Genomic DNA, 12,613 nt, shown 5'->3' on the forward strand with positions numbered 1-12,613 from the left:
TACCTTGAGCCTTTTTTCCTTCTCTAGGCCATCTTTCAGACACTGTGAAAAAAGACTTCCCTTGGCCTATACATGTACTCCCTTTTTAGGGTCCAGTTTGGGATCTTGCTACATAAGTACTTTCTTAATATAGTTAAGGATCCCAACCCAGAATCTGTATGTACAACCAAGAACAGAGAAGAACACAAAGGCCTATTTGAACCACATACTATAAAGGACAAGGAGACTTAACCAAGATTCTCAGTTTATTTTGCGCTTTTAGTATAGCTCCTGGGCTCTTCACTCTCCTCCTTCACAGGAGGTTGTCCTGTGGCTTTGGAAAGTGCCAAGCTGCAGAATTCTGTCGCAAAAGTGCAGCAGTGGTGGCATCCTGCCTCCTCATCTTAGAGTTCACGGGCATTCTCATGTGATTCCCTCTGTTCATTCAGAGAATTCTGCTCCAGAGGCACTTATGTTGTTGCCACCACCCACCACCAGTAAGAGTGACTCTCTAGGATTTAGGAGTGTCCCAACATGCCCACTCTGCAGGGCATCCATCTGTAAACACTGATCTGACACTGCTGGTTCTCTAAGTAGTTGAGCAGGAAGCTCTCAGCCTTTTTTCTGAAGACCACTTGCAGGATTTGGCTGCCAGCTGCCTTGAAGGGAGAGTCAATGAGAAAAGTCTTAGGGAATCAGTGGGGAGAAAGGGAGAGAACACACCAGCAAGAAATAACCTTACAGATCCAAGTGTAGAGAGGTCTGTGGGCAAAAACATAACCAGTTGCAAGGCAGAGAACAAAGTCCCAGGAAAGGTAGCATGGTCAGAGCTCAGAGGAAGCTGGGCTGGGGTCGACTGCTGTGGCTTTGTCCCCACCAGCAGGTAGAGTAATGTGGGACCGTGTGCCCTTATAAACTTGCTTCTGGAGCTCTGGGACCTTTGCTTACTATCCTGGGGAACTGTTACTGGTGAAAGACAGTGACATAAATAACTGTATGGGGCTTGTGGCATTTGGAAACACACACACACTGCATTATTTTATACTACTTATGAATCCCTGAAATAAATTATCTAAGTTACATGGCTTGATATTTGGGTGGAGATCTTCGATGATTTTACAAAACCCTCTGAAGAAACTCATAAATTGGCCTTGAAGTATTTGTAGTGTTTATCTGAATATTTAACAGAAGTGGCTGGAAAACTGTTTTATCATGCGTAACTCAGACTGGTAGGTGACTTTCTACTTTCTTTGTAGGACTATAAACATGATAATCTTGCTATACATAAAATGCTTTCACAGAGAAGCAAAGTTATGTTTCAGCCAGGAAGCATCAAGATGGGGACCACTATATTTAAAACATGGGTTGGAAAAGGAAAGATATACCCATCTGAATGCAGGGTTCCAAAAAATAGCAAGGAGAGATAAGAAAGCTTTCCTAAGAGAACAGTGCAAAGAAACAGAGGAGAGTAATATAATGGAAAAGATTACGGAATTCCTCAAGAAAATTAGAGATACCAAGGGAACATTTCATGTAAAGATGGGCTCGATAAAGGACAGAAATGGTAGGCAGAAGATATTAAGAAGAGGTGGCAAAAATACACAGAAGAACTATACAAAAAAGATTTTAATGAAGCAGGTAACTATGAAGGTATGATCTCTCACCTAGAACCAGACATCCTGGAGTGTAAAGCCAAGTGAACTTTAGGAAGTATCACTATGAAGAAAACTAGTGGAAATGATGGAATTTCAGCTAAACTCTTTCAAATGCTAAAAGATAATGCTGTGAAAATGCTGCACTCAATATGCCAGCAAATTTGGAAAGCTCGGCAGTGGCCACAGGACTGGAAAAGGTCAGTTTTCATTCCAATCCCAAAGAAGGGCAATACCAAAGTATGTTCAAACTACTGCACAATTGCATTCATCTCATACCCATTCGCCAAGCAAGGTTTCAACAATATGTGAACTGAGAACTCCCAGATGTTCAAGCTGGACTTTGAAAAGGCAGAAGAACCAGAGATCAGCTTGCCAACATCCGCTGGATCATCAAAAAAGAAAGAGAGTTCCATAAAAACATCTACTTCTGCTTTACTGACTATGTCAAAGCCTTGGACTGTGCGGATCACAACAAACTGTGGAAAATTCTTAAAGAGATGGGAATACCAGAGACCTTACCTGCCTCTTGGGAAATCTGTATGCAGGTCAAGAATCAACAGTTAGAACTGGACATGGACCAAAAGACTGGTTCCAAACTGGGAAAGGAGTATGTCAAGGCTGTATATTGTCACCCTGTTTATTTAACTTATATGCAGAGTACATCATGAAAAACACTGGGCTGGATGAAGCACAAGTTGGAATCAAATTGCCAGGAGAAATATCAATAACCTCAGATATGCAGATGAGCCCACCCTTATGACAGAAAGTGAAGAGGAACTAAGGAACCTTTTGATGAAAGTGGACGTTCAGTTCAGTTCAGTCGCTCAGTCGTATCTGACTCTTTCCGATCCCATGAATCACAGCACGCCAGGCCTCCCTATCTATCATCAACTCCTGGAGTCCACCCAAACCCATGTCCATCAAGTTGGTGATGCCATCCAACCATCTTATCCTCTGTCATCTGCTTTTCCTCCTGTCTTCAATCTTGCCCAACATCAGGGTCTTTTCAAATGAGTCAGCTCTTCGCATCAGGTGGCCAAAGTATTGGAGTTTCTGCTTCAACATCAGTCCTTCCGATGAACACCCAGGACTGATCTCCTTTAGGATGGACTGGTTGGAACTCCTTGCAGTCCAAGGGATCTCAAGGGTCCTCTCCAGCACCACAGTTCAAAAGTATCAATTCTTCAGTGCTCACCTTTCTTTAAAGTCTCTCACATCCATACGTGATCACTGGAAAAACCATAGCCTTGACTAGACGGACCTTTCTTGACAAAGTAATGTCACTGCTTTTTAATATGCTGTCTATGTTGGTCATAACTTTCCTTCCAAGGAGTAAGCATATTTTAATTTCATGGCTGCAATTACCATCTGCAGTGATTTTGGAGCCTCCAAAAATAAAGTCAGCCACTGTTTCCCCATCAATTTCCCGTGAAATAATGGGAACCGATGCCGTGATGTTAGTTTTCTGAATGTTGAGTTTTAACCCAAATTTTTCACTCTCCTCTTTCACTTTCATCAAGAGGCTTTTTAGTTCCTCTTCACTTTCTGCCATAAGGGTTGTGTCATCTGCATATCTGAGGTTATTGATATTACTCCTGGCAATCCTTTTTTTTTTTTAATCTTTATTGATCTCTTTTCTTTCTTTCTTTTTTTTTTTTACTTTAAAATATTATATTGGTTCTGCCATACATTGACATGAATCCGCCCCGGATTCATGCTGCTTCCAGCCCAGCGTTCCTCATGATGTACTCTGCATATAAGTTAAATAAGCAGGGTGACAGTATACAACCTTGACGTACTCCTTTTCCTATTTGGAACCAGTCAGTTGTTCCATGTCCACTTCTAACTGTTGCTTCCTGACCTGCACACAGGTTTCTCAAGAGGCAGGTCAGGTGGTCTGATATGGCCATCTCTTTCAGAATTTTCCACAGTTTACTGTGATCCACACAGTCAAAGGCTTTGGCATAGTCAATGAAGCGAAAATGGATTTTTTTCTGGAACTCTCTTGCTGTTTCTATGATCCAGACGATGTTTGCAATTTGATCTCTGGTTTCTCTGCCTTTTCTAAATCCGGCTTGAACATCTGGAAATTCACGGTTCATGTATTGTTGAAGCCTGGCTTGGAGAATTTAAGGATTACTTTACTAGTGTGTGAGATGAGTTCAATTGTGCGGTAGTTTGAGCATTCTTTGGCATTGCCTTTCTTATGACAGAAAGTGAAGAGGCACTAAGGAGCCTTTTGATGAAAGTGGAAGAGGAGAGTGAAAAAGCTGGCTTAAAACTAAACATTCAAAAAACTATGATGAATCAGAAGAAATCAAAAGAGAAATCAAAATATGCATAGAAATGAATGAAAATGAAAACACAACAACCCAAAACCTCTGGGACACTGTAAAAGCACTGATAAGGGGGAAGATCATAACAATACAGGCACACCTCAAGAAACAAGAAAAAAGTCAACTAAATAACCTAACTCTACATCTAAAGAAATTAGAAAAGAAAGAATTGAAGAACCCCAGGGTTAGTAGAAGGAAAGAAATCGTAAAAATTAGGGAAGAGATAAATGCAAGGGAAACAAAAGAGACCATAGCAAAAATCAACAAAGCCAAAAGCTGGTTCTTTGAGAACATAAATAAAATTGACAAACCAATAGCCAGACTCATCAAGAAACAAAGGGAGAAGAACCAAATCAATAAAATTAGAAATGAAAAGGGAGAGATAACAACCAACAACACAGAAATACAAAGGATGATTAGAGAATACTATCAGCAATTATATGGCAATAAAATGAATAACCTGGAAGAAATGGACAAATTCCTAGAAAAGGACACCTTTCCAAAACTGAACCAGGAAGAAATAGAAAATCTGAATAGACCCATCACAAGCACGGAACTAGAGGCTGTAATCAGAAATCTTCCAGCAAACAAAAGCCCAGGTCCAGACAGCTTCACAGCTGAATCCTATCAAAAACTTAGAGAAGAGCTAACACCTATTCTAGTCAAATTCTTCCAGAAAATTGCTGAGGAAGGGAAACTTCCAAACTCATTCTATGAGGTCACCATCACACTAATCCCAAAACCTGATAATGATCCCACAAAGAAAGAAAACTACAGGCCAATATCACTGATGAACATAGATGCAAAAATCCTTAACAAAATTCTAGCAGTCAGAATCCAACAACACATTAAGAAGATCATACATCATGACCAAGTGGGCTTTATCCCAGGAATGCAAGGATTCTTCAATATCCACAAATCAATCAACGTAATACACCACATTAACAAACTGAAAAATAAAAATCATATGATTATCTCAATAGATGCAGAGAAAGCCTTCGACAAAATTCAACATCCATTTCTGATAAAAACCCTCCAGAAGGTGGGAATAGAAGGGACATACCTCAACATAATAAAAGCTATATATGACAAACACACAGCAAACATTATCCTCAACGGTGAAAAACTGAAAGCATTTCCCCTAAAGTTAGGAACAAGACAAGGGTGCCCACTCTCACCACTACTATTCAACATAGTTCTGGAAGTTTTGGCTACAGCAATCAGAGCAGAAAAAGACATAAAAGGAATACAAATTGGAAAAGAAGAAGTAAAACTCTCACTGTCCGCTGATGACATGATCCTCTACACAGAAAAGCCTAAAGACTCTACCAGAAAACTACTAGAGCTAATCAATGAATACAGTAAAGTTGCAGGATATAAAATCAGCACACAGAAATCCCTTGCATTCCTATACACTAATAATAAGAAAATAGAAAGAGAAATTAAGGAAACTATTCCATTCACTGTTGCAACGAAAAGAATTAAATACTTAGAAATATATCTACCTAAGGAAACAAAAGACTGGTACATAGAAAACTATAAAACACTAGTGAAAGTAATCAAAGAGGACACTAATAGATGGAGAAATATACTGTGTTCGTGGATTGGAAGAATAAATATTGTGAAAATGAGTATACTACCCAAAGTAATTTATACATTCAATGCAATCCCTATCAATCTACCTTGATATTTTTCACAGAACTAGAAGAAATAATCTCACAATTTGTATGGAAATACAAAAAACCTCGAATAGCCAAAGCAATCTTGAGGAAGAAAAATGGAACTGGAGGAATCAACCTGCTGGACTTCAGGCTCTACTACAAAGCCACAGTCATCAGGACAGTATGGTACTGGCATAAAGACAGAAATATAGATCAATGGAACAAAATAGAAAGCCCAGAGATAAACCCACGCACCTATGGACACCTTATCTTCGACAAAGGAGGCAAGAATATAAAATGGAGAAAAAACAATCTCTTTAACAAGTGGTGCTGGGAAAACTGGTCAGCCACTTGTAAAAGAATGAAACTAGAACACTCCCTAACACCATACACCAAAATAAACTCAAAATGGATTAGAGATCTCAATGTAAGACCAGAAACTATAAACTCCTAGAGGAGAACATAGGCAAAACACTCTCCGACATAAATCACAGCAGGATCCTCCAAGACCCATCTCCCAGAATATTGGAAATAAAAGCAAAAATAAACAAATGGGACCTAATTAAAATCAAAAGCTTCTGCACAGCAAAGGAAACTATAAGCAAGGTGAAAATACAGCCTTCAGAATGGGAGAAAATAATAGCAAATGAAGCAACTGATAAAGGATTAATCTCCAAAGTATACAAGCAGCTCCTGCAGCTCAATGCCAGAAAAATAAATGACCCAATCAAAAAATGGGCCAAAAACTAAACAGACATTTCTCTTAAGAAGACATAAAGATGGCTAACAAACACATGAAAAAATGCTCAACATCCCTCATAATCAGAGAAATGCAAATCAAAACCACAATGAGATACCATTTCATACCAGTCTGAATGGCTGCTATCCAAAAGTCTACATTCAATAAATGCTGGAGAGGGTGTGGAGAGAAGGGAACCCTCTTACACTGTTGGTGGGAATGCAAACTAGTACAGCCACTATGGATAACAGTGTGGAGATTCATCAAAAAACTGGAAAAAGAACTGCCATGTGATCCAGCAATCGCACTTCTGGGCATACACACGGAGGAAACCAGAATTGAAAGAGACACATGTACTCCAATGTTCATTGCAGCACTGTTTAGAATAGCCAAGACATGGAAACAACCTGGATGTCCATCTGCAGACAAATGGATAAGAAAGCTTTGGTACATATACACAATGGAGCATTACTCAACCATTAAAAAGAATGCATTTGAACCTGTTCTAATGAGGTGGATGAAACTAGAGCCTGTTATACAGAGTGAAGTAAGTCGGAAAGAAAAACACCAATACAATATACTAACACATATATATGGAATTTAGAAAGATGCACATGATAACCCTGTATACGAGACAGCAAAAGAGACACAGATGTATAGAACAGTCTTTGGGACTCTATGGGATAGGGTGAGGGTGGGATGGTTTTGGAGAATGGCATTGAAACATGTATATTATCATATTTGAAATGAATCACCAGTTCAGGGTCGAGGCATGTTACAGGATGCTCGCTACTGGTATGCGGGGATCACCCAGAGGGAAGATAAGGGGAGGAGGGAGGCGGGAGGGGGGCTCGGGAGGGGGAACTCATGTACACCCGGGGAGGAGTCATGTCAATGTATGGCAAAATCAACCAATATAATATTGTAAAATAATTAGCCTCCGATTAAAAACAAATAAAAACTATGATGATAGCATCCGGTCCCATCACTTTTTGGCAAATAGGTGGGGACACTGTGAGAGAACTTTTTTTTTTTAATATTATTTTGGATCTGCAAAATCACTGCAGATGGTGAGTGCTTTCATGAAACTGAAAGATGTTTGCTCCTTGGAAGAAAAGCAATGACAAAACTAGACATCATATTAAAAAACAGAGACATCATTTATGGATGTGAGAGTTGGACTATAAAGAAATTTGAGCACTGCAGAATTGATACCTTTGAACTGTGGTTTTGGAGAAGACTCTTGAGAGTCCTTTGAACTTCAAGGATATCAAACCAGCCAATCCTAAGGGAAATCAGTCCTGAATATTCTTTTGAAGGACTGATGCTGAAGTTGAAGCTCCAATATTTTGAACACCTGATGTGAAGAACTGACTTAATGGAAAAGACCCTGATGCTGGGAAAGGTTGAGGGCAAGAGGAGAAGGGGATTACAGAGGATGAGATGGTTCAATGGCATCACTTACTCAGTGGGCAAGTTTCTGAACAAACTCAGGGAGATAGTGAAGGACAAGGAAGTCTGACATGCTGTGTTCATGGGGATTGCAAAAAGTTGGAATTGACTGAGCTCCTGAACAACATCAACAACTGTGGGATTTATGGGCATAAGTACATTTTTTCCATCCACTTGGTTTCACTGCTAGTATTACTATAACTTACACAGATCACACACCTGATATGTTTTAGGCCCTGTGTTTTGTACTTTGGATCTACAGTAAGTGATAGAAAAACAGATACTGTATAGGATAGAAATATGTTACTTTTTACTTAATTTTACTTTACCAATGCTTAAAAGAATGATTCGGAGAAGGCAATGGCAAGCCACTCCAGTACTATTGCCTAGTAAAATCCCATGGATGGAGGAGCCTGGTAGGCTGCAGTCCGTGGGGTCGCTAAGGGTCGGACACGACTGAGCGACTTCACTTTCACTTTTCACTTTCCACTTTCACACATTGGAGAAGGAAATGGCAACCCACTCCAGTGTTCTTGCCTGGAGAATCCCAGGGACGGGGGAGCCTGGTGGGCTTCCGTCTATGGGGTCACACAGAGTCGGACACGACTGAAGTGACTCAGCAGCAGCAGCAGCAGCAAAAGAATGATTAAGAAGGAGTCTTTAAATTTTCTAAGTATCAATTTCATCTTACATAAAATGTGACTAATAATATCTACTTATAGAGTTGATGTTGAGATAAATGAGATGGTCTTCTGGTCTGATTTTGGTGTTATAGGGTTGCAGAACCAATGGGTTGGAATGCTATGAACATATAGCTTAAAGTAAGGTTAGGCACATGTTGAGAGGCTGATACCCTAAAGACTTGATGAAATGCCTTTTCTAAACATCCAGACTGACCTAGAATTTCACGGTTGACATGGATGACATGGCTCTTTTCTACACTGAGAACTGTGATGAAATCCTCTCTGTTCCCAGTATATTCTATCGAGCTTGGTACAAATCATGAGCTCAAGACATTTTAATCAGACTGAAGCGCAGTCACTAATATGAAATTCCAGGACATAGGAACTGGAGATGACCTCAGACTTTGAGATAACAGAAAAGTACACAGAATTAGCCATCAGGGGAAATACAAGTGTAGATTTGGTGGCCAATGGGAAGCCCCTGGTGGCAGTTTTGTTGCGGTGTTTGCGTGCTTACTGATAAAGCTCCATCTCTAAAAACCGCTTGCAGACTTATACTTAGCTGGAATAATGAAACAGAAAGCCTCCTGCATGGGGGAAAAAAAAGCTAATGACAACACCACCACATACCAAACCTCTGAGGATGAAACCTGGATCATTTAGCAGGTGTATATTTTAGGAAGTTGCCAAATTTTCCCAGGATGGTTGTACCATTTCCTTCCTCCCTTCCTTCCCTCCTTCCTTCCTTCCTGCCTTCCTAGTTTTCCTTACACTTCCACCAGCAGAGCTCTGGTTCTTCTACATTCTCATCACTAATACATACGGTCAGACTTCTTAATTTAATCTAAACATACCTACAGTGACTTGTGGTTTTAATTTGCATTTCTCTGATATTCCATAGCTTTGGACTTTGGTGTCATTACTAAAATCCAAGGTCACAGTTTTTTTTTTCTTTTGTGTTGTCTTCTAGAAGTTTCATAATGTAGGTTTTACATTAGGTAAATGATCCACTTTGAGCTACAGGTTGCATATAGTATGAGGTAAGTCCATTCTAAAGGAGATCAATCCTGGGTGTTCATTGGAAGGACTGATGCTAAAGCTAAAACTGCAATACTTTGGCCACCTCATGCGACGAGTTGACTCACTGGAAAAGACTCTGATGCTGGGAAAGGTTGGGGGCGGGAGGAGACGGGGACGACAGAGAATGAGATGGCTCAATGGCATCACCGACTCGATGGACATGAGTTTGAGTGAACTCCGGGAGTTGGTGATGGACAGGGAGGCCTGGCGTGCTGTGATTCATGGGGTCGCGGAGAGTCAGATACGACTGAGCGACTGAACTGAACTGATCTGAAGGGATCCTTGTACTATAGTGTTGGATTCCATTTGATAAAATTTTCTTTAGAACTTTTCACTGTATGTTCATGAAGGATATCAATTTGTAGATGTTTTGTTTGTTTTCAGGGCAAAATTTTTTATGATAAAAAAAGCAGTTTCCTTATTTTCCTCATCTAAGGTTGTATATTGTCACCCTGCTTATTTAACTTATATGCAGAGAACATCATGAGGAACGCTGGGCTGGAAGAAGCACAAGCTGGAATCAAGATTGCTGGGAGAAATATCAATAAGCTCAGATATGCAGATGACACCACCCTTAGAGCAGAAAGTGAAGAGGAACTCAAAAGCCTCTTGATGAAAGTGAAAGAGGAGAGTGAAAAGGTTGGCTTGAAGCTCAACATTCAGAAAACAAAGATCATGGCATCTGGTCCCATCACTTCATGGGAAATAGATGGGGAAACAGTGGAAACAGTGTCAGACTTTATTTTTGGGGGCTCCAAAATCACTGCAGATGCTCATTGCAGCCATAAAATTAAAAGACGCTTACTCCTTGGAAGGAAAGTTATGATCAACCTAGACAGCATATTAAAAAGCAGAGACATTATTTTGTCAACCAAGGTCCGTCTAGTCAAGGCTATGGTTTTTCCCGTGGTCATGTATGGATGTGAGAGTTGGACTGTGAAGAAAGCTGATCGCCGAAGAATTGATGCTGTTGAACTGTGGTGCTGGAGAAGACTCTTGAGAGTCCCTTGGACTGCAAGGAGATCCAACCAGGCCATTCTAAAGGAGATCAGTCCTGGGTGTTCATTGGAAGGAATGATGCTGAAGCTGAAACTCCAATACTTTGTCCAACTCATGCGATGAGTTGACTCACTGGAAAAGACTGATACTGGGAGGGATTGAGGGTGGGAGGAGACGGGGACGACAGAGAATGAGATGGCTGGATGTTATCACCGACTCGATGGACAGGAGTTTGAGTGAACTCCAGGAGTTGGTGATGGACAGGGAGGCCTGGCGTGCTGTGATTCACGGGGTCGCAAAGAGTCGGTCATGATTGAGCGACTGAACTGAACTGAATTATTTAAGATAATAATACAACTCCAAAGTAAAATCATGTGTCAATCAAGGTAAAATTAAGCTTTTCATTTTGTTGAAATTTCTGTTTTGTTTTTATTTCCCAGTTCAGTTCAGTTCAGTCACTCAGTCGTGTCCGACTCTCCGCGACCCCATGAATCACAGCACGCCAGGCCTCCCTGTCCATCACCAACTCTCGGAGTTCACTCAAATTCATGTCCACAGAGTCGGTGATGCCATCTCATTCTCGGTCGTCCCCTTTTCCTCCCACCCCCAACCTTTCCCAGCATCAGAGTCTTTTCCAGTGAGTCAGCTTGTCGCATGAGGTGGCCAAAGTATTGCAGTTTCAGCTTTAGCATCGGTCCTTCCAATGAGCAAGTGAGCGCTAATAGTGAGGGAAGGAAAGTCAGCTTTGGTTTACCATGGCTTAATTATATAGCATGTTTATATTTAAAAATTAATGCAAATGAAAGCCCTGAGATATCTTAGTACAATCAAGCGAGATGTGTTTGTTTAAGGAATCAGTCTTTTTGGTGGAAGGCATAGCCAGTAATCTGAATTACCTACCTCCAGCACTCCCATTTATAAAACTAGTGTCCAGTAATGAGTGGTTGGGGTTGATGTAATCATGATCTGTTTAAGGTAGTATGGATATTGAATTCTAGATGGGACAACAGGATAAACAAAAAATGAGCAGCCTAACTACAAGTCAGGATTCCATCTACAGTATTAAAAAAAAATAGAAGCAAATGATCTGGGGAATATGGTTTGGTGGTTTAGTTGCTAAATCGTGTCCGATTCTTGCAACCCCATGGACTCTAGCCTGCCAGGCTCCTCTGTCCATGGGATTTTCCAGGCAAGAATACTGGAGTGGATTGCCATTTCCTTCTCCAGGGGATCTTCCCAACCCAGGAATTGAACCCAGGTCTCCTACATAGAAGGCAGATTCTTTACCAACTGAGCTATGAGGGAAGCCCAAGTAAAGTGAATCCAACACGGGAGCAATAATGCAGATATATCAAACTTAGAATTAGGAAATGATGACTGTCACCTTCTGATGGCTAACAGAACATTCTGAGTTATATTTTTCTTGCTGCAGATGCTCTAAAGGGGGGTGAGTTATTGACATTCTCTCCTCTGCAGAAAGTTACCATCTAGGAGAACAGAACTCTCAGAATAGGTCCAGAGGGTGTCTGATGCAGTGGAAAGAGTGTGGGATATGGAGTCAGTATCTCACTTGCTGGAGACATCAGCAAGCAATTTTACCGCTCTCTCTGATCTTGTCCTTTCCACTGATGATTGGAAGCAATTCTCCTCTCTCACTGGAGCAAGGAATATACCAGCCATCAAAGGGTGCCATTGGCTTTGCCAGTAGAGCTGAGGGACCACCCTGGGTACCTACTGCATCTCATCAGTCATCATGAAGGTCCCTTAGGCACCTGCTGGCCTCTTTCTGGCCCTGTGCAGGAACAGTTCCAGGTGAGGCCACCCACCCAGCTGGCCCCATCATGGTGAATGATCTGGACCTAGAGAGGCTCTTGCCTGCATGCTCACCCTTGCCGGTCCACAAGACCAGGCCCAACTCAAAGCAGGATACCTGAGGAGACATTGAAATGGAGACCAGCTTTTGACTGAATTCTGCCAATTATTTTTATGAATACTTCAGAAGTCAAAATCTGGCAGAAAGGAAAAACAT

Source organism: Moschus berezovskii, chromosome 2 (genome assembly GCF_049115385.1).
Source record: "Moschus berezovskii isolate FMDL1 chromosome 2, NW_MosBer_1.0, whole genome shotgun sequence".
In the NCBI taxonomy this organism is placed as follows: Eukaryota; Metazoa; Chordata; class Mammalia; order Artiodactyla; family Moschidae; genus Moschus; species Moschus berezovskii.